Raw genomic sequence first — 23685 nt, forward strand, 5'->3', positions numbered from 1 at the left:
GCCCAGGCAAAGTAATGCTGCCCTGGCCCTACCCAAGTCCAGCTATCCTACCCACCAAGGACCAGAAGCAGTGACCACAGCAGCATGAGGCTGGAAGAAAGAAGTTCTTCTAGCAACAGTCAGGTTCAGCTCAGGTCCAGCGCAGGTCCTAATGGCAGGTCTATCCACATGCACCATGAAGCAGGTACTGGCCACTGTGGTTTAGTGGGGATTTTATTGAAATAGAGAAAAAGGAAGTAGAAAATCTCTCTGCCAATCAGCATTATCCACACCCCAACCACCATGAGTGCTGAGAGAGCAAATGTTTTTTTTTCCCTTTACAGAGTCACTCAGATGTATATTGATCAGAAATGCTTCCTAAAATGTGAGCTGTCTTCATCCTATTGATAAGCTTTCTATCTCATTTGACCTGGCAGAGAATGCCAAGTTCTGGCATGGGTGAGTTCACAGCTGACTGGGATGCCCCTAATAGGAGGAATGGCCCAGTTGGAGAAAGTAGATGACTAGAGTTTGCCTTTGGAAGGTACACTTTTCAACTGTCTCTCCTCTCTCTGTTTCCTGGCTGCTGTGAGGTAAGTGGCTTTCCTTGAACATGCCCTTTGTTTGTGATATGTCTGCCTCAGAGCCAGCTGATTGTGGGACTTGGAGACAACCCTTCCTCCTTAAATTGTATATGTTAGGTATTTTATCCCAGCAATGCAAAGCTGACTAACACATTACTCAAGATGCTTAGTTCGTTATGTGGTTCCTAACACTGTGACACCGTTGCTGATGCCATATTGATGCTGCTCTGTAGAGACCCATCCAGAGTATAGGAAGAGACAGACAGGTTATTTGTTACAAATGACAGCACTAGGATGATCTAGATAGTATTATGTATGGGCCAGAAATACACAAATTCTGCTTAACCCAAGTCATCTTTCCCCATGAGATATTCTGGATGAATGCATGCAGGAAGAAAGAAGCAATATGAATATCATAGATTATTTGAAGCTACACTGCTACACTTAGCCCCCAACTATGACACAGTGGTCTGAAAGATGTTAACACACACAGGAGAGATCAGGTCTCTTTTTACACTTCAAAGTTCAAGAAAAAAATTTTTGCAGAGAGTTCTTGTATTAGGTATCCTTAATGGTTAAAAGAAGAAATCTTAGATCTGGGGGTGTAGCTCAGCATGCATGAGGACCTGGGTATAATATCTGGCGCAGAGAGGAAAAGGAAAGAAAAGAAGGGAGTGAGGGAGGAGTGAAGGAAGGAAGAAAAGAAGGAATTTAAGTGAAAGAACAAACAGCCTAGAGAGATGTGGCAGGACTAAAGCAATAGTCTAAAGATAGTGGAACACGCAGAGACCAGCCACAGTGGGAAGCTGTCACAAGCCTTCTGCTGTTATAAGCCCAAAGAAGCAAGAGGAGGAAAGACTGTTACAAAAGCCCAATGAGACTTGGAGCAGAAATTGCCAGGTGGGGCGGGGATTGTGCAGGAACTGCTCCAGATGGGGTGCCAAAGCTGAGAGGCAGGGGAAGAAACCCCCTAACGCTCTTCCGGCTGGCTGGTCCCTGTGGGTACCTCCCATGGATGGAGCCCAGCTGTGAACAGAGAGGCAGTAGACACAGGTGTGGGCTTCAGCCTCCTGAGGCACAGAGAAGCAGAGAAAGGTAGAGAGCATCTGGGGAGGAGGTTGGGTATGGAGCTCAGGTGGAGAATAACTAGAACAGTTGTCCACGGAGGGGGTGTTCCTGGCAAAAAACTTTCTTTCACCATGTTGGAATTTGCCTGTCCTCGCCTGAGGTCATTCATGTATTGTGGGACTGAAGGGAGATTAAGACGTTTAGGTCAAGCCAAGCAGAATACCTTGATAGCCCTCAGTCACCTGCATGAGGGAGGAATACTGACAGAAGGGTAAATAGCAGATACATGCTTGTTTTTGTTTTTGTTTGTTTGTTTTTTGAGACAGGGTCTCACTATGTCGTTGAGACTGACCTGGAACTCACTGTGTAGCCCAGGCTGGTCTCAAACTCACAGCGATCCTCCTGCGTCAGCCTCCCGAGTGCTGGGATTACAGGCGTGCACCACCACGCCCAGCTGCAGATTCATACTTTTAATTAACAGTTTCTGAGACAAATCTTCTTCAGCCTCTCTTCAGTTGTTTGATGTGACAACTTCTTTCCCGAGTCATTTGCTCCTGGAGTAAAGATATGAGCGTAAGAGTTGAAGCAACTCTGAGTTTGTTGAGGTTACCAGTTGCTGTCTGCCACTGTGATCATGTGAGAGGTCTGGGGCAGGGGAGGCCGAGGGTGCAGAGTCCAGGTCTGCCTAGCTGCAGGTATGGTGCGGGTATGGAGAAGACGGAACAGTAACAAATCACACCCAAACACGGTCTGTCTTGAAATACCTTTGGTGCTTCACTCTTGAAAACAGTGGAAAGCAAATGTAGAGAGACAGAAGTGGTTTAAGACAAAGCAGTGTTTGAGAAAACAAGATGATGTGAGTGACAGGAGCAGAGGTAAAGTGATGTCACTCAGTACAATAACCCAAACTCCCCCAAGGATTTAGTTGTAAGACGTGACCCTCTTGGAAGGCAGGGGCAAGGGGAAAAAATGAGAACCAAGACCTGTCATGTAAAGGTACAAGATCCCAATGATGAGTGTAACTGTACTGTAGACCTAAAATGTACCAATCAACTCAATAAAAAAGAAAAAAAAAGATATGACCCTTTCCTGCAATGGATAGATTACGAATTTAGACTATTTAGGAAATAGGTCTTCATTATTACATGGTCCTTTGAGAGCTTTCTATATTATAAGCACACTTTATTCTCACAAATACATAAACAATACAAAGATATAAAGTTTTTAAAGTCAATTTTTAAGGTTTAAAAATTTTCAGAAGTGATTCAGGGACACCGGATTATGAGCTCCTACTGTATTGCTATGTAGAACTAAAGGCCAGGCAGAACAGAGATGGCCAATTATATTCTCAAAGGACAGTTTCCTGCAAAACACAACTTTGTTAGTGGGTAGTAAAAGATGCCTCTTCACTTTGGGAGACTGAAGGATTGCAAGCTTGAACTCAGTCTGGGCAACTTAGTGACTTAATGAGATGTTTACAAAAGAAAGGGGGGCGGCTGGGATGTAGCTCAGGGAGAAAGCTGCATCCTTCCATGGGTTCACTTGCCAGTACTGTAAAACAAAACAAAACAAAATCAATCACTGGCTCTTCTCTGTTAACTACATTAGGATTTTAAGCCATGAGGAAAAATGTGGTCTGCTTTTGCCAGTTCACTAATGAAGCAAAAAAAAAAAAAAAAAAAAAAAATTTTCGGCTTTAGAACCTAAAAAAAAAAAAAAAAAAAAAAAAAAAAAAATAGAATCTTCGGCTTCAGAGCTGCCATGGGTCTTGTTCTCCAGAGTATCCATCATCCCATCTGGAGATGATAACCATCTGGGGACAATGGAGAGATTTTCCAAAGTCTGTTGCACCAGAAATGAATTTTCAGTTTCCCCCAGCTCCATATGCATCCTTTCCTCTGTGGATGTCTTGTCTTCCAACCATCTTTGGCCTTTCCCCAGCTGGATAAAATGTCACCCATCCAGGAGGATGAACAAAGGTCAGGGGTAGCGATTCATATGTCCTCTTAGCAGCCCTGACTTGGGAAAGCAGGAGAACTCATCTTTTCAGCCTTCAGTAAAAGGAAATGAGTAAGCAAAGGCCACCCTATAGTTATCTGGCAACTTTCTGTCTCATGCCACTAAAGTATCCAGAGGTTTAAGAGAACAAAGAAAAAGGAACTCATGTAACTATATATATCCACATACTGAGGGTAGGGGAGGATCCTGAGTTGAGCTTAGGCGAGACTTCTCAAATGCTTGATCTTGCAACTCTCTGAGAATTTTTATTAACCTCATTAGTATTGTTTCCATATCTTCATGGAGGAAATGCCAGGAGAATGGGAACAGACTCAAAAGCAGTATGTTTGGCAGGTCTGCTATGCCTCTAAGAAGAGAAACTACGGAGCTTCAGGAAGGAGATACAATTAAATACGAAAAACTTCACTTGTGGGCCCTCAAGACCTTTGATTGGAAAATAAATCTTTCCTAGGATCCCTAGAAATGTCTCTGGTGGTAAACTTTCTGCCTGATGTGTTCACCTTCCAATGGTCCATCCCCTACAGTGGTGCCTGGCACTCCCACAAACCTAGGTCACTGATGTAAACATGGAAAGATTTTCAGAGTGAAATGCAGTTGCGTCTGTAGGCTTTGAACAGCATGGCAGGGTTGGCCTGGAATGTGTGAGCAGGTGGTACACTGATGACTATAAAGTTCATCTTCTAATTGTATAATAAATCTGGCTGTTGGCCTAAAGTGTATATGGAGAGACGTAAGGCTCAGCCAATGATTATAACAAGGTCATATTTATAGAATGACCCCTAATCCACAATGTTCTAATGACTCAGTGCACTAAAAGAAACTCCTGTCTTTTCCCTAATGAGGAAGGAATACAGATGTAAGCATAAGGGTTCTGATCTCGATTCTAAAAACAGAAATTGAGGTTAGTTTGAGAGTAGGTATTAAAGCACCACTTCCAAGAACAGAAGCACTAAAGACAAAGTTAAGGACTCTACCAGGGAAGGAAAATGCAAACAGATCAATAAATTGAGAAAAGAAAAAATCCTAACATTTGTTATGAAGATATTTGCAACTAGCAGCTTTCCTTCCTTCCCTCCTTTTTTCTTCCTCCCTCCCCTCCTTTCTTCTTCCCTCCTAACTTCCTTTTCTCCTCTTTCCCCTTCACTTTCACCCTTTCCTTCTGTGTTGGGGATTGAACCCAGGGTTTTGCACATGTGAAGATCATTGAGTTGCACCCCTCGTCACACTGGAGCATTTAATCATGACAGTCTAGACCCATGTAAAATAAAAACAAGGTCAATTCAAGCAGGACAAAAATCATTCTTCTCTCAGGATTGGTAGAACCATGAGCAAATGTAGAAGTCAAGGTTTCAAGAAGCTAGGCAATACAGCTTTGCAAACACATTTACTGTAATTTTACTGTTCTCTGGCATTACCATATGATCTTACTTCATCACAAGGCCTAAATTTAAGGTTTCTAGTAATTAATTACTGAAGCTTGCTTAGACCCCAGGCTTCATTTTGGAGAGTTTGGAGTACTATGACGAGATTTTCAAAGGAAAGAAAAGGATGTACAATGCTTTAAGGGTAGATTGACTCAAGAGATGGAGTCAGATTTCTGAAGTAAGCAAGCAGAGCCTTCCCCAGGGTGGAGCGAAATTTTGCTTCGGGATTGGTAAAAACTTGAAATTACAAGAAATTACTACACTGCCCAGTTAAAGAACAAAGAATGATTATATTCCAAACATAGTATTTCTCAGCCTGTGATCCCAGCTATTCAGGAGGCGAGGCAGGAGGATCTCAAGTACAAGTCCTGAATTGACAACTTCATGAAATCAAAATAAAAAAGAAAGAGTAAAAGGGCTGGGGATGTAGCACGTGGTAACATATCCCTGAGTTCAGTCTCCAGTACTACACACACACACACACACACACACACACACACACACACACACACACACAGAAATAGGTGCAGAGTTAGCCCCCCAAACTTGGTACTCTCTGACTAAGGACAAGGAAAAGGATAGCCTAGCAAGACAGAGCACTAAAAAATAATAATAACCGCTCCCCTCCAGCCAAACACCACAGAAAACAAAAAAACAAAACAAAACTAAAAAAAAACCCAAACTGTGGCCCCATTCCCACCAGGCCAGAAAATTGGAGGGGAAGCTGAGACAGTGAAATGCTACCTCCACCCTTTACAGGGTGTAGTCAGAGGAGAGTGGGCAACGTGCAGGAACCTTCATCATTGCCGGCTGCATTCCAGACCCCTCTCCCCACTAATGTCACTGGAGGCCTTCCTCGCAGCTTTAAGAGCTGGGGATGTAGCTCAGTGGTGCCGCCGCCTGCCCCACTAATGTCAGCGGAGGCTCTGTGAGGGACGTGGACTTCTATCCCTGCTCGGCAGTAATGAGATGACCTTCCCTTTCCTGCTCTCGTTTACCCTCCATTTACTGTGTAGTGACTTCATCTAGTTGTCCTCTATTATCCAAGAGAGCTCTGTCATCCAATTGGGAAAAAATATGTACAACATAAAAATTACCATTTTAATCTTTTATTTTATTTCGATATGGAAGTCTTGGAGGTTTATTTTCTGGGAGGAGAGGCAGACAAAGATGTTGTTATCAATGTTTATTAGACATCGGGGGGACAACATCATAAAAAAAAGAAAACATAAAAAGCATAGGATAAACTTTTAAACAATAAGGTTGTCATTATTAACCATTCAAAGTGTATGCTTCCATGGCAGGAAGTACATTCACATTGTCGAACGATTATCAACACGACCCATCTCCAGACGTTTTCATCTTCTCCAGAAGAAGTTCTAGTGCATTAAATAATTTCTTTTCTCTCAACTCCCATCCCCTGGAAACCAAAGTTCTCCTTTTTGTCTCTATTTATTTGACTACTCTAGGTAATTCATATAAATGGAGTCGTATGATGCTTATTTTTTGTGACTGGCTTTTATTACAATTAGTATGTTTTTAAAGTTTATCCATATTGGAGAAAGTATCAAAGCTTCCTTTGTTTTTAAGGCTGAGCAATATTTCATGTGTGTGTATGTGTGCATATACACCATATTTGGTTCACGTGTAACAACAAATAAATAAGTTATTATGATACAAAACTTGAAGTTTATTTTCTGCAGGTAAAAATGCTATTATCAATGGTCCATTAAACATTATACTGGGGAGATAGCATAATAAAAAAATAAATAAAGATTCTGCTTGAGTTCCTAGTTTTCATTCTTTTGCATATATACTTAGAAGTGAAATTGTGAACTTCTAATAATTTCTAGGTTTAGTTTTTGGTGGAGTTACTCACATTGTTTTCAGTTGTACCACGTTACAATCCCACCAGCAGTGTGCAAGGGCACCAATTTCATCACGTCTCCATCAGCGCTTCTGCTCCCTTCCCTCTCCTCCTCCTTGTCCTAATAATAGCCGTCTTTATGGGTGTGAATGTTATTCGTTGTGGCTTTGATTTATGGTAATTAAGGATATTGATCTCTTCTTATACTTAGGGGCCATATATATGTCTTCTTTAGAGAAATGTCTATTTAAATTTTGCCCATTTAAAAAAAAACTATGCTGTTTCTTTTTTGTTGTTAAATTGTAGAAGTTCTTTATACATTCTGAATATTAGTCCCTTATTGGGTATATGTTTTACAAATATTTTCTTTTCTCATTTGTCTTAACTCTGTTGGTTGTGTCCTTTAGTGCATAGAAAACTTTAAAATTTGATAGTCCAATTTATTTATTTTTTATTGCCTATGCTTTTGATGGCACATCGGAGAAATCATCCCCAAATCCAATTTTATTGAGCTTTTTCCTTATATTTTCTAAGAATTTTATAATTTTAGCTCCTTTATATAAGTGATTGGTCCTTTATAGGTTAATTTTTGTATATGTTATTGAGGTAGGAAGTTAGGGCATGGAAAAAGGGTGGAAAGTAGGGTGTGACCTGCCATTCACAGAGAACTGTCCAATCACAGTTTCCCACAGCCTGGACCTGACATTGGTAAAGGATATGAAAGACAGTTGCTGTTTGGCCTTGTGAACACTGTTTTCTTACTCTTCTAGGGACCTGCTTTGCATGCTAGGGATATTTTCTTTCTATTTTTTTCTCTGCTTCTTTTCTTCTTTAACCTTCAATAGACATTAAAATTTTTACACTCATTGCTTGTCCACCCAACTCTGAATTGCACGGGATCCTGGAGCTACTGGACACTCCAGTGTCTGAGAGCAGTTTTGGTGAGTCAGCCAGGAGTTAACCAGAGGAGTCTGGCTAACCACTGGCCACCACAGGGTCTGATAGTATAAGGTAAGAGTCCACCTTCATTCTTTGCAGATGGATATGTAGTTTTTATTAGCCCATTTGTTAAAAAGACGATGTTTTCATCATTTGTTGAACAGACTCTCATGACACTCTGATTCAAAGTTATATGACCATATATGCAGGAGTTTATTTCTGGATTCTATTCTGTTTTGTTAATCTAAGTGTCCATCTTATGCTTGTACCACACTGTTTTGATTACTACAGATTTTTTTTTTTTTTGGTACCAGGGATTGAACTCAGGACCTTTTGCTTGCAATGCAGGTGTGGCACCACTGAATTAAATCTCCGGCTCTTCTATAGCATTTTAGTAGTTTTGAAGTCAGAGTATATGAGATCTATAGCTTTTTTATTTTTCAACATTATTTTGCCCATTTGAGAGTCACTGAGATTCAATATTAATTTTAAGTTATTTTTTATATTTTCAAAAAATATCATTGGGATTTTGGTAGAGATTGGACAGATTCCCTAGGCAGCTTTAGGTAGAATTGACATCTTAACAATACTGAGTTTTCCAGTCATAAATAAAGGAAATTGTTCTTCTTTGTAATGTATTCTAAAATTCATTTCTGTAATATTGTAGGGTTTTGGGTAAATTCTGGAGATTGGACCCAAGATCTTCACCCTGAGCTACCTTCAGTACTTTTTAATTTAACTTAATTTTTTTTTTTTTATATTGAAACAAGGTTTTGCTAAATTGCTAAGTTGCTCAGACTGGGTTCAGACTCTCAATCCTCTTGCCCCAGTCTCTCAGCTGGTGGGAATATTTGGTAGTTTTCAAAGCACATTCTTTTTGTTTCATCAGTTAAGTTTTTTTCTAATATTTTGTGGGGTTTTTTGGTGACATAGGAATTGGTTTTATTTCATTTTTGTACCATTCATTATTAATATATAAAAATCACTGAATTCCTTTGTGTTATTATATCCTATAACTACTGAATTCAAACATAGTTTTAGTAGGTTTAAAAATTTAAATCAGAAACATGTGCATGTGAGAATGCATGAAATTCTTAGGATTCTTTTCAGTTTTATTTTTTATTAGTACGTGTTTGCATTACATAATGATTGCATTCCTTGTGAGGAGTTGGTACACATGGGTAACACATCTTTTTATCCCCTTTTCCTCCCCGTCTCTCCGTCTCTTGATCCCCCTTCCATTTGAACAAAATCGGTTTCTCTACTTCCAGAGAACAGAAACCACTTCAATCTTCCTTTCTGATTTGGAGGCCTTTTAAATCTTTTCCTTATCTAATTACTCTGGCTATGATTTCTTAAACTGGGTTGATCAGAAGTGGTGAAGGTGGTCATCCTTGCTTTCGTCCTGGATTTAGTGGAAACGTGTCAGTTTTTTGACAACATGAAACCTTTCCTCTTAGTTATGAGTTTTTCATTAACAACTTTAGTTACATTGAACTAGTTCTCTTCTCTTCACAGTCTGTTGAGGATTTATTATTTTTAGTAATGAGAGGGTGTTGAATTTTGCCTAATGCTTTCTTTGTGTCAATTGAGATTGTCAGGTGGGTTTTACTCCTTTATTTTGTTAATGTCTAACTAACATTGGTGATTTGCATAGGTTGGATCACCACTGTATTCTAGGATTAAACCCCATTTTGTTATGCCATGCAATTGTTTCAGTACATGGTTTAATTCTGTTTGCTAGTATTCTGTTGAAGATGTTTGCATCCATGCTCACAAGGGTCATTGGTCTCCAGTTTTCTTTCGTGCAATGCCTTTTCCTGCCTCTTGTTTCAGTCGTGCATTCTTCACAGAGTGAGTCAGGAAGCAGCTTCTCTTCAATCACTGCTTTCTTTTGAATAAAGTTACTATTTATGTACAAGTTTCTGCTTAAAAATAAATGTCCATTTCTTTGTCTAACAGTGCAAATACTGTACAGTGTCATAGAGCTAGTCCAATAAATAACTGAATAAATAAATAATAAAGACTTTGACTTAATTTATGTTTTTTTAATTTTTGTTTGCAGCTATCCAATTGCTGCAATACCATTTTTAAAAGACTTTCCATTGGATTGTTTTTGCTTCTTTAGTTAGATGTATTTGTGTGGTTCTGAGCTCTCAATTCCGTTCCGTGAATGTATGTTTTCTATTCCTCTGTAAACACCACACAGACGTGTTCAGTATAGCTATATAGTGACCTTTAATTTTGGAAACAGCAATTTCTTCCACTTTTTTCTTTTACAAAACTTATTTGAACCTTTCTTTTTCCACATAAGTTTTTGAATAGGCTTAGTCAACAAAAATAAAACTGGAGTTGATCTTAGCCAAAAGGACAAGAAGCAATATTCAATAGGGTGACTATAGATGCCATTTTGTACGTTTTTAAAAAGCTAAAAGGAAAGGTTTTAAAGTTTTCACCACAAAGAACAGAAGAAATATGTGAGGAGATAGTTGTTTAACTTGATTTAAACATTACATAATGTATATATGTATTGAAACATCACCCATTACCATTGACTTGTGCAATTTTCATGGTTTTATGCATTAGACAAAAAATAAATTAAAAAGAAAAAACCATGCTGAGGCAAGAGAATCACGAGTTTAAGCCAACCTGAGCCACATAGCAAGATCAAAGCCAGCCTAGACTATATAGCAAGACCCTATCTCAAAACCAAACCAAACCAAACCAAACCAAACAAAAAACTAGCAAAAACCTTGCTAAGATTTTGGTAGCAACATTGTTAGCCCTATAGATAATGTAAGAAGTGAAAGTTTTACTATACTGAGACTTCTAATCTAAAAACATAGTGTATCTCTCCAAGTACTTATTCTTGGATTTTTAAAAACAGTGTTTTATAATTTTCAACAAATCATATATATATATTTAGATTAACACCTAAGTATTTCATTTTCTTTTATTGAGTTTATTGGTGCTTTTTAAGTACACAGTATAGTTGCATTCATCACTAGGATCTTGTACCTTTACATGATACATCTTGGTTCTAATTTTTTCCCCCATATGCCTGTCCTCCCTTCACCCCCTCCACCCTTCCCTATTTAAAAATATTTCATTTTCTTTTAAGCTATTGTATTGTTTTTTAACTTTTATTCCACTTGTTTATTGTCAGCATATAAAATGTAATTAATTTTGTGTGTTGTTCCTGTATCCTGTGTCCCTTGACCTTACTAAATTTACTTACTAATCCTAAGAGATATTTTTGGTAGACCCTTGGGGATTTTTTATGTAGAAAATTATGTTATATGGAATACAGGCTGTTTTTTTTTAAATTTCCATCTGTATGCCTTCTTTTCTTCATGTCTAATTGAAATGGCTAGTAGTATATGTGTTAGTAAATAAGAGTGGTGAGATTATGCATCCCATGATTTTATGTATAGATTCACATATCATGCAGCTTGCACACCTTAGTATTTTTTTTCCAATTTTCTTGCTCAATCTTATAGATTTATTTTCTTATATGAACTTTAGAATGATCTTGTTTAACACAAAAGACCAAAATTGTATTTTTCCTTTCTATAAAATTTACATTCGATTTAATTAAATTTATAAGTAGGCATAAAATATATATACTCAGGAATGTAGCCCAGTGATAGAGCACTTGCTCTATCACTTGCTCTGTACTAGAACATATAATACAGTGGTACTTTGGTTCACAAACTTAATTTGTTCTCTGATTCTGCAAAAGATACCCACATTTGTGTTCATACATTTGTATTTCTGGCCATGGTCATGTTTGTCACTTGATGCAGAGTTTGCAAACCGAACAAAGTTTTGTCAAATGCTTCTGTTTGTGGAACCAAATTATTTGCAAATAAAAGCGTTCGTGATCCAAAGTAACAGTGTAACTATATAAAAACATATATGCCAATATATACATAAATAATTTACAATATTGAGACTGAAAATGCGGCTGGCACTGTTATTTACACCTTATTTATCCTACTTATTGTCCAATTTCTAAAATTTGTTTGCTAGCTGCGTTCTAAGTCATGCGTTCCTTTATTTTTCTATTTGCAACTGGAATTTTTATCCAATTATGTTTTCTTATTAGTGGTTGACCTTGATCATTTTAAGGTCCTCGCTTTATTTTCAGATTTTTTTTTTTCGGTACCAAGGATGGAACTCAGGATCTTGCACTTGCCAGGGCGGCGCGGTGCCACTGAACTACATCCCTGGCTATTTTCAGATTTTTAAATAGAACGCTGTGTATTCTACTTTAATAGTACACTCAGGCAGTTAAACATGAATTGAGAAAAATTACATTAGTTCTCTCCAAAATTTTTCGCAACGGTCCACAAAATCACTTGGGCTTGCCTGATGCGCTCATAACAAACTTACAATCCCCTCCGCCATCTCTTCCTTGCTCCTCAAAATAACAATCGACGGCATGCGAAATACTACACAGTTTATTCATTTATCTTTTCTCGCCGCACTAGAATGTACATAGCCATACGGACAAAGACATTCGCTTTTGTTGACTGTTGTATCATCCGTGCTTCATAGCGCTTGGGACGTGTAAATATTCAGGCCTGGTGGAAAGAATAGATACTACTTTCGTGTGAAGGGACTGCCTCACTGTACTCTCGTTTCACAGATTTGTGAGGGATTCACACCTCAGGTCTGGTCAGGCTCCACGTTCTTCAGACCCAGCCCCCACCCCCCGAAGGCTCTGTGCTAGAAAGGAGAAGAGACAATAGTACAAGGGAGTCGCAGGCAGAGAATGGCATAACGTGTGCAGAAGAGACCAAACCAGTGCTGCAGATGCCAAGGGGATCTGCTGAAATCATTTCTCTTTCTGCACTCCTAGGAAGCAAATATCTGAGCACAGGACCAGTGCCAACTTCCGTGTTGCTGAATAAAGCTGCAACGCCTTCCCAGAAGGCAGAGAAACATTTCTGAATGGTGCAAGAGCACCCACAAAGGGAAAACCCAGGCGCCCCAGTGCCTTTTACTTCCTCTCTCTTTGCTGGGACAGGAAATAGTCCTCAGTTTAGAGCAGGATTGACAAATTTCCTTTAAAATTATCATCCATGGAAGAACACCAGGTTGGAGAGGTGTTAGTAGCCAGGTAGATGGGATTTCCAAGAATGAGTGGTGTTGTTTCCTAGAGAGATATTTCTTAGGCAATTATCATTGCTTTCCTTTCAAGGGAAATATGGATGAGATGCTGGTTGCTTATAGTGTCTGTGTGTGTAAGTTCCTGTATATCCTCCATTAAATTTCAAATCACGAAGTCCAAAGATATGAATATGGTAGCAAAAGGATATTCATTGTTAGGCTACTATTTACAGTGAAAACAATAAAATTATTACTGTTAAGAAGGAATTGGTTATATTAATTACTACACATCCACAAAATGAAATAGCATGTAACTACATATGAAATAAATATCGATATCTCTATATCCAAGTGGACAAAATGAGCTTATAAAGTGGCACGATTTCATTAGATGTCAATGAAGAAGTCACTGTTTTTTATTAGCATGTCAGTAAATCTTGGGGATTGGTACGTAAACATAGTGTATCTTAACAAAAGTCACTCTTTAAGTACCCATTTTACCCTGTATCAATTAATCTAGAGATCAGAAACAGAATTTATTACAGTAAGATTTTTATTAGAGAAAAATACATTATATACGTTTATACGTTAAGAATGCACTGCCTCTCCCTCCACCACCATCACTTCTAGGTAATGGATGCTAAGGTGAAGAACAGCTAAAGTCAGACTGGATTTACTCTTTCAGGCTGGAAATGCCCCTCGATGGCTGCCCTTGGTATGATATCCTACTGACACCAGCGCTTCATGGGTGGACATCATTTGAAAGGTTTGGGCCACAAAAGTGCTTGTAAGATAAGCAGAGAGAAGGCTGGGGGTGTAATTCAGTGGTGGATCATGTGCTTAGAAGGCTCTGGCTTCAGTCTATGGCACCCAAAAAAGGAAAAAAAAAAAAAGCTGAGCAGAAGCAAACACTCCTTGTTATCATTTGGTAAATGAAAAGCTCTGACAGTTTTAATGATTTACTCCAAATCTCAGAGCAAGTAATTGCTGAAGACTATTTTTTAATTCAATAAGTTTATTGGTACATTTTAGGTACACATTATGATCCCACCCATCATTGGGAATTTGTACCTGTACATGATAGATCTTGGTTCTGTTTTCCTATTTTCCCTCCCTTCCTTGCCACCCCTCTACCCCTCCCTATTTACAAAAGCTTTGTTTCCATCTTTTTACATATTTTCTCATTTTTTTTCTCTTTTTTCCCTTTCCCGCACCCCATCCCTAGTTCCCCTTCCCGTTTTAAACTTTTCTTTCCATTTCACATTATCTATTCTACATTTTGATCCTCATACACACTCTCAGTTTCTCACATCAGAGAAACAATTCAGTATTTACATGTGTGTCCTATTTGTTTCTCTTGAGAGCATGGTATCAAGGTGCATCCGTTTAGCTATAAATGTCGCTATCATTCTTTATGGCTGAGTAGTACTCCATTTTGAAAAAAATCTTTATCCAGTCATCTTTTTTTTCTCACTGACTTTATTGGTACATTTTAGGTATACAGTACAGTTACGTTCATCATTGGGATCTTGTACCTTTACATGATCCAGTCATCTTCTTTATCCAGTCACCAGTTGGTGGACATTTGGACTGTTTCCCAGGGACTTCTTGTGTTTTCAGATTTAGCAACTCAATTTTATTAGTACCAGGGGCTGAATATCTATTACTGATTAATTCTCATTATCCAGGTATACACAGAAAGATCATTTATAAACTTAATGATCAACTACTAAAAGTTTTATTATTGAATAGATCTTTCAGAATTCAAAATAATTGATTAACTATAATTAATACTCCTTTCTTAGTACCAACAGGATGGAAAAGTAGAATTAGTCCATTCATCCACATCATTCATCATTCAACGATGTAAATATTTACTGATCGCCTATTATTATGCCAAATTCTGTGATGTACGCTGACTATACTGGTTAGGTTCTCATTGCTGGGACAAAGTATCTGCCACCTTCAGCTTAAAGGAGGGTTTATTTTGCCTCACAGTTTCAGAGGTTTTGGTTCATGGCCACTTGGCTCCAAGGCAGAAATATCATGGTGAAATGGCACGGTGGAGAGAAGGGCCTCATTTCATGGGATCCAAGAAGCAGAGGGACGGTGACAGTGCTGGAGGGAAGAAATACCCCTCAAAGGCACGAACTAGTGACTCATTTCCTCCAACTAGGCCCCACATCCTAATAACACACTCACCTATGAATGAATCAGTGAATATTCCACCCTAAGATCTAATCACCTTGTATACTTGAGCCCCTTGGGGATTACTTTTGATCTAAACCAAAGCACTAACTCTTAAGTGATGTACAGCAGGGTACATATGATCCTCATACCCAGAGTTATGTTCAGAAAGACAGATTTTAACAATTGTGCTAATTACCTTAAAGAAACATTGAGATACTATGATGAAATGAAATAAGTTCAACATTTATATAGGGCTTGGAGTAGTTAGGCCTCTTGATTGCAAGTGACAGAAATCAGACCTACATTAGCTTAGGTACAAGTGGACATGTAATAGGTGTTTTAGTCTGAGTTTTCTAGAAATTAGAGCCTGAGGCAGGTATTAAATTGTTGACCCGAAAGTGGAAACTCAGGTCAACCAGAGTGAGGAAGAAAGGAATCCGAGAAGCAAAGCTCTGAGGGCCTGTGAAGTGACGCATTGGCACGCAGGTCTTGAGTACGTCAAACCATGAAGAAACACAGCAAAGACACAAAACTGGTATCTTCATTGGGCCAGCAGGGCTCCTCTGGAGAGGCCAGAATGAAACTGTGCCTCAGAACCCTCCAAGGAAGTAAGGAGGAACAGAACATTCACCTGTTTCTCTCCCATCCTTGGTTGTGGTGTTGAATCCAAGCACTAGAGTGTTTAATGTTCATGCCATACCCAAGATATAATCATGATATGAAAAGACCTTGCAAAGGACCATTGGCTGGACATATACTTTATATAGTTTTCTTTTATGTCAGGAGAGGTGTTTCTCTTCTACAGCTGGTGCTGGATACACACACACACACACACACACACACGTGCACACACACACACCTACGTAACATTTGATTCTCATGGTGGGCAGTGACTCCCTGAGGCTGAAGTAGGATGATAGTGATCAGAGGGTATGTGTCACTTGGTAGCTGCTTACCAGAATTTGGGGGAAAAAGTAGATTTTTCAGATTGTAGATCTTCTTGGAAGTTCAAGGAGGCAATTTGCTCTCTTTTATCTCTTACCTACTACTTGCCTTTGCACCCTCTCACATATCCACCTAATTGAGATACATCTCTTGATTCTAATGAGCTTCTGTGCCTCATATCAGTATGATACTCACCAAAAGTCTTTAGGGAAGAGAAAAATGGTGGAGGATCATTGATAATTAATCTTATTTTTCTAATTTCTTACAGTTTTAAAGACTATAGCTTACCGATTGTCATTACATCCTAGACTCCTAGATGGGAATTGGGGATTACCTAGACTTATATAAACAAATCTACAAATGATTCTTTTGGGTCGGTCACTTTTGCTGCCAAGAACTGGATCCTGGAATATTCCATCTATGATTTATTGAATTTTGTTTGCCTCTATTTAACATGTGAGAGTGCTACACAAGGAATGATCAAGTGAATGTTAAAATATGTTGCAAAAAAAGACATATGGTCATCATTCTTCCTCGAAATGCTCTTGCTTGCTTAGAACACACTTATCCCATCATTTTTGCCCCTTTCTGGAGCAGTTCTGAAAGTCCTCATGAGTGTCTTTACAAGGTGCGATAAAAAACTCATTTTTTGTTGGTGGGAGTAGGCACAGGTGCAACCATTGTGGAAATCAGTGTGGAGACACCTCAAAAAACTAGGATTAGAAATCCCATTTGACTCAACTCTTCCCCCGCTGGGTATCTTCCCAAAAGAATTAGAAGAGTCAGACCATAGCTATACATGTTCACCCATGTTTATAGTGGCACAGTTAGTAATAGCTAAATCTTGGAAACAGCCCAGTTGCTCATTAACATAAAGAAAATGTGTGTTTTCTAGAAAATAAAATGGAGTACTACTCAGCCATTAAAGAACGAGAAACTAAAGACATTTATAGCTAAATGGATGCACATTGATGCCATACTCAAGTGAAATAATTTGGGCACACATGTGTAAATACTGATTAGTTTCTCTGGTGCATGAAACTGAAAGTGTAAATGAAGACCAAAATGTATCATAGATAATGTGAAATAGCAAGATATGGCCCAAAGGGGAAGGGGAAGTGGGAGGGGTAAGGGTAAGGGAAAGAATAAATATGAGAAAAGGAAGAAAACATGGAAATAAAGTCTTTTAAAAAGGGAGGCATGGAGGGGTGGAAAGGAGGGCAGGGGAATGGGGAAAAAATAAGAACCAAGATCTGTCATGTAAAGGTACAAATCCCCAGTGATGACTATCATCATATTAAATACCCAAAATGTACCAATAAACTTAATGAATTAAAAAAAATTGAGTTGCTGAGTGCCATACTTGCAGCAGACTTGTAAAAACGCTGTGCTGGGTCCTCCACCAGATCTGACCTGTGTGTGTAACCTTTGGCTCTTCCGCAAATTGAAATGTCCATGAAAGGTGGAAGTTTTGAATCAAGTCAGTGCATGAAGACAAACTGTTTCAGAAAATAGCCAGAAGAATGGGAAAAGTGTGTGAAGCAAGGGAGAGGATTGTGAGGGGGATTTGTGCAGTGTGTCTTTTACAGAAAGAAATTTTAAAAATGGAATATTCCCCATATTTTTTGATCATATCTTGCCTTTGTCTTTAGATTCTGGGGCTGCATTTCGCACATGCAGCCTTTTAGTGATTTCGGCTGTGAATAAGGTATAACATTTGCAATATCCTTGGTTCCCTCCTGTCACCATGCACTTCTTCAAAGAGCTCTGTGCATGGTGACCTTTATTTTTTTCTTGAGGGGATTTTTCTAAAATGAGATTGCTGCATCAAAAAAGAATTTGAACAGATCTTTTCATATACTCTGAATGCATTTTTTTTTCTGAAAAAGTACCATTTTTCAATGCCAAGGGCAATATTTCCAAATGACATGGTATCACTGAATTTTATCATTTATGTTTATTTTTGCTAATTTAACTCCCTGATGCCTAGGAATATATTGAAGGTAGTTATATATGCCTTTCCTCTTGTTCCTCTAAGTAGGATTTTTACTTGCTCTGTTTAGCCTCTGGACCTGTCTGTGAAAACAGAAGGAAAATAGGAGATGCTGAGTGGAATGATTATTTTTTTTTCATTGAGTTTATTGGTACTTTTTAGGTATACCGTACAGTTACATTCACCATTGTCGTCCATTAACCTCCTCCACCCTCCCCTATTTACAAGGAGTTTGTTTCCATTTTTGCCTTTGCTATGATTTTTTTCTTTTCCCTTTTTTTCCTTTCCCCTACCCCTTCCCACTTCCCCTACTCCTTTAGCCATTTTCTTCCTATTTAACATTATCAATTATACAATGAGATAGCCAGGTGTGGTGGCACACCCCTGTAATCCCAGCACTCGGGAGGCTGAGACAGGAGGATTGCTGTGAGTTTGAGACCAGCCTGGGCTACATGTGAGTTCCAGGTCAGTATCTACTACATAGTGAGATGCTGTCTCAAAAAAACAAAACAAAAATGAAAACAAACAATTTGAACCTTATTTACACTTTTAGTATTTCACACCAGAGAAACTATTTAGCATCCACTCATGTATGTCCTGTTTATTTCACTTAAGAGTATGGCCTCAATGTGTATCCATTTAGATATAAATGACTCTAGTTTCTCCTTCTTTATGGCCAAGTAAAGTGCTCCATTTTATAGAAAAACTGCATCTTTATCTAGTCTCCAGTTGATGTGCAATTTGGCTGTTTCCAAGTTTTAGCTATTACAAACTGTGCCACTATAAACATGGGTTTATATATTGCTGTGGTGTGATACTTTCAATTCTTTTGGAAAGATAACCGACAGAGGGGTCCCAGCAAATGGGACCTCTGACCCTAGGTTTTTTTTTTTCAGCTTTGAGTTTATTGGTACATTTTAGGGATACAGTACAGTTACATTCATTGTTGGGATCTTGTACCTCTACATGACAAGTCTTGATTCTCATTTTTTCCCCTTACCCCTGCCCTAGTTTTTTGATATCTCCATATTGATTTTCACAGTGGTTGTACCAATCTGCACTCCTATCAGCAATGAAGAAGGGTTCCTTTCTCCCCACAACCCTGCCAATATTTATTATTTGTTGATTTCTTGATAGCAGCCATTCTTTATGGGGTGAGGTGGAATCTCAGCATTGTTTTCACCTGCATCTCTGGAATGACCAGTAATGTTGAACATTTTTTCATATATTTACTTGCTGCTCTTACTTGTTTGTCTGAGAAATGTCTGTTCATTTCAGGTGTGCATTTTTGAATGGGGTCTTTACATTTGAGGGGTCTGATTTTTTTGAGTTCTTTATGTATTCTAGATAGCAGACCTTTGTCTGAGGAACAGCTGGTAAAATTTTTTTCCCACATTGTGGGTTGTCACTTAGCTTTGCTGGTGATTTCTCTTGCAGTGCAGAAGCTTTTTAAAAAGATGGTAGTTATTGATTTTTTGAGCTAGTTCCCGTGCTACTAAGGATTTGTTCATAAAGCCTTTTCCTATGCCATTGTCTTCAAGAGTTCTACCTAACTTGTCTTCTGGAATGATTATTGCTTTGAGAAAGACACAGAGGTAACTGCAAAACACAAAGTATATATACATTATAAAATTAAGAGAGAAGTAATAGAGGTAGAAGAAGAGAAAATGAAAATGAAAGAAAGGAAAACTAGAATATTAGCAGAGTTTTTTTTAGGAGCTTTGGAAGTAAAAACTGCTATCCTAAGTGCAATTTTGTGGGAGAGAGATACAAAGGAAATTTGCCTTTGTGTTGTGTGGTGAAATCTCTCCTTTTAAAATATAATTAGGAAAGAGATCACCTTCACCATGAATACCACAGTCACTGGCTTATGTATATATATGAAGTATGCTAAAATAGGATGAATATTTAACTTTTAAAATGTATTATAGCAAACAAAACATTATCACTAATCCCTTTCACAATAATCCCCCTCTCTTCAGACACGGTCCATTATTCTTGCCATATGATGTAGTTCCAGTCCTCTTTCATATCTTTAGTTGTGCTGTTGTGGCTGCCTCGATGTCCTGAATCAACTGGAAATGTTTTCATGGTCAATTTTGATTTGGGTATGAGTCAGAGATTGCTTGGCGCCAGATCTGATGAATAAGGAGGATAAGGGCCCATGTTATGTTTTTACAGACCTATCTTCCTCTTGGATAGCACTTAGCCACACTGACTCTATTTCTGAACACATCTGGTAAAGACACTCATAAACAAGGACTTTCAGAACTGTTTCCAAAAGTGACCAGAATGATGGGATAAAAAAAGCAAGGAAGATTTTTTTTTTTTTTTTTTTTTTTGAGATAGGGTCTTGCTACGTGGTTCAGGCTGGCCTTGAACTCACTATGTAGCACAGGCTGGCCTTGAACTTGTGGCGATCCTCCTGCTTCAGCCTCCCATATGCTGGGATTATAGGCATATGCTACCACGCCCAGCTCAAGGGGGAATATTTTGAGGAGCATTAATGGCAATTTATCCTTGACATTAATGAATTTTAAAAATCAAAATATTCATCATATATTTTGATAACATCTCATAAGTAAGAATATATTCCTATCACATTGTCATGTCCTCAATAGACACTTTCAACGTTGAAGGAATATTATGGAGAAGACTTTAAAATCTTAGCATCACCCATTGAAAACCAAAGCCGTTTAGAGCTGGGCATGTTCTCTGCAAAGCCAGAGTTAGTGTTAGGTGAGTCCCTAGATAGGAAGACAAATAACTCCCTCTACTGGCAACACTTTTTTTTTTTTTTTTTTAGAAACCCAACTTCCCTTGATAGCTAATTTTCTAACTATTATTTCCTAGAAGGACAAAGAGTCCTGATAGGTGTGATATTGTGTTCTTCACCCCATTTCTTAACATATACAGCAACTCCTTGGAATCCTGGAAGTGATAGTGTCTTTCTGCATCCTAATGAGTCATTTGATGCCTAACAACCCCTTGGTAGCTTCAGGGGTGGGGCTGATGCCTAGAAGCATCAAGGCAAGATTATAGGGAAGGAGAGAGGGGCTGAAAGCTTGGCTAATTAGCCATGGCCTCTGTAATGGCGCCTCCATCAAAACCCAAGAGGAAGGGATTTAGGAGGTTCTGGCTAGCCGAAACTATGAAAATTCTGATTCCTGGAGGACGCTCACCTGGAGAAGGCATAGCAGCTCTAGGTCCCCCTCTCCAAACCCCAACCGTGCATTTCTTTCTCTGCATCCTTCATGACATCCTTTATGAGAAATCAGTAAACCATCCCCGAGTCCCGTGATGTGTGCAGTCAAACCCAAGGAGGAGATTAGGGAAACCCTTATGTATAGCCTATTTGTCATAAATTAGACAAAACAACCCGTGACTTGTGATTGGTATCTGGAGTGTGCTGTGCGTGGCACAGTCTTGGGAAACTAACGCCTCAACCTGTGAGATCTGACGCTATCTCCGGGTACACAGTGTCAGAATGAAGGGGATGACACAATGGCCCTTTGCAGTTTGCTAGCACCTGAGATACGGCCTGCTGGGGACTGGCTGGGTGTTGTGAGGTGCTCCATTAACCAAAGTTTGGATTTGTAATTAGAGGTCATGTGCAAGCAAGAGGAGCTCGTAAGCCGTGCAGTACGGGAGACAGTAGACAGTAAGTTCTGAGCATGGCCCTGAGGCTTCCATGTTGGCCGACTTGGGAGATAAAGGAATACTGGACAATAAGTTGAAGCTGTCATGCCCAGATGATGCTTACAATGTCTCCCACTGTGGCACAGACTTGCTAACTAATCCAGGATCTCGTAAGAGCTGTGAAGGTAAAGCTACCCTAGCATTGATCTTTGTTATGGAGAAGAGTGACATCTGGTGGCACTCACTAAGAAAAAGCTCTGGGAACTTGCCATCTTGCTAGCTATTCCTGTTAATGCATTTCCGTCAGGACTTTTACTTCTAAAATCTAATGTGAACTTGACAGACAAACCTAGGCTGAGTCAGTAAAAATGACAATAAGGAGTGGCAGAGAGGAGCCATGTGAACTTAGTAAGAACAGGATAATATTAGGGATGAGGGCAAAATTTGAAATTGAAGGTATCTAAATGACCCAATCTGATTTTGAAAACCTCTTTGAAACAATTACAGTAATTTCACTGAGTAAAAAGTTCTGAAGGGCAAAAACTAAGGTTTTAAGTATTCAATATTTCCATGATACCAGCCTTGTACAGAGAATTCTTTATTTGAACTGCTTAGTTAGGCTGATCGGTATAATCTAAGGAGAGTATCAGTATTTTGGAGTGGATTTGAGAGCGGCTTGGAGATAATCACAAAGTTTTTCTGATGCTTGTGGTTTCAATATTTTCAGTGTATTGAGAGTAACAACAAAAGAAAAACAAGAAACAATGCTAAAAGTGTAAGTTAGTGTGAATAAAATTTTAAAAAGTTTTTAGAGGATAACTTTTTTATAGCTAGTTAATTAAATTTCCTAGAAAAGTGCATTTATACATTTAATGTACTAAGTTTGATTTCCTCATCAACAGATAGGTCTTCTCACGTACTTAACCACACAAAGAAATTGCATCTATAAGTATAATGTCTGTTAGTTTACAACACTAAGATTATATTTTTCCACTTAAAGCTACAATTGTGCTGGACACAGTCCCCCTCAATTCTACAGTGGTTTGGTTTATTTATTTGTCAAGAAAATAGATGATGTGCTGGGAATTTGTCTAAATCAGTGAGGTCGATATCAGTGCTGCCACTTGGAATGCTTGCCCCCTCTAGCCAAAGAAGTTTCCTAACAGAGCTTTCGAACTCTGATGCTGTTATGATACATTTTTCTCTAGATATTGTTGTGCATGACACTGGGCATTTCTATAAATGCAGAGCTGAGGTTTATACCCTTACTGAAACTGGCTATTCTATGGATTCTATTCTTTGGACACTAGACAGAAAAGGTGGGAGCTTATAGGCATTATTAAATAAAGAGAAAAATGGGAAACACAACTGAAGGGAAAAATAACAAATGCAGACCATGACTTCAAGGTTATCCAAAATCCACGGAATATCAGAGAAAAGATACTGTTCTTATGAAATAGCAAACAAGGTAGAATATTTAGAGCTGTTTAGGTTATAATAAAAATGTCTTTGTAATTAGAAAATGTTTAGAGAATCATATATAAAATGCACATTAAAGCTAAAATAAAATATTGATTTTTTCTCTCAAAAACCTCCCGTAAATTTAAGCCACTTATATATTACATATTTTTAGAATTTCATGACTAATTTATTCAGTACTTCAGTATTTCATATATTCTTAAATGTTACAAATATTTAAAACTTTAAACATAGAAAATTACTTATCAGCAAGTAGAAAAATATTCATTAATAACATATTTTCTTTACTTCATTTTCCCAAACCTCACTTTTACTTTTATTGAACAAAAGTGCCTTCATCATTAAAGAAATAATTTTAGCATTTGATCTACTAAGTATTAGAAATTTGATTAATTGCTGGTTACAGAATAACTCACTAAAATGATAAATGAAATAATGATAGGT

General features: G+C 38.4%; 1 protein-coding gene across 1 annotated transcript in view; it reads left to right on the forward strand.

The window, feature by feature from the left end:
- The window catches only part of Cd5l (CD5 molecule like), a 108340-nt gene that overhangs the window by 47840 nt on the left and 36815 nt on the right, over nt 1-23685 (forward strand). The window lies entirely within an intron of this gene.

This window comes from Fukomys damarensis, unplaced genomic scaffold, assembly GCF_012274545.1.
Source record: "Fukomys damarensis isolate Sample0158 unplaced genomic scaffold, DMR_v1.0_HiC HiC_scaffold_19, whole genome shotgun sequence".
Taxonomy (NCBI): domain Eukaryota; kingdom Metazoa; phylum Chordata; class Mammalia; order Rodentia; family Bathyergidae; genus Fukomys; species Fukomys damarensis.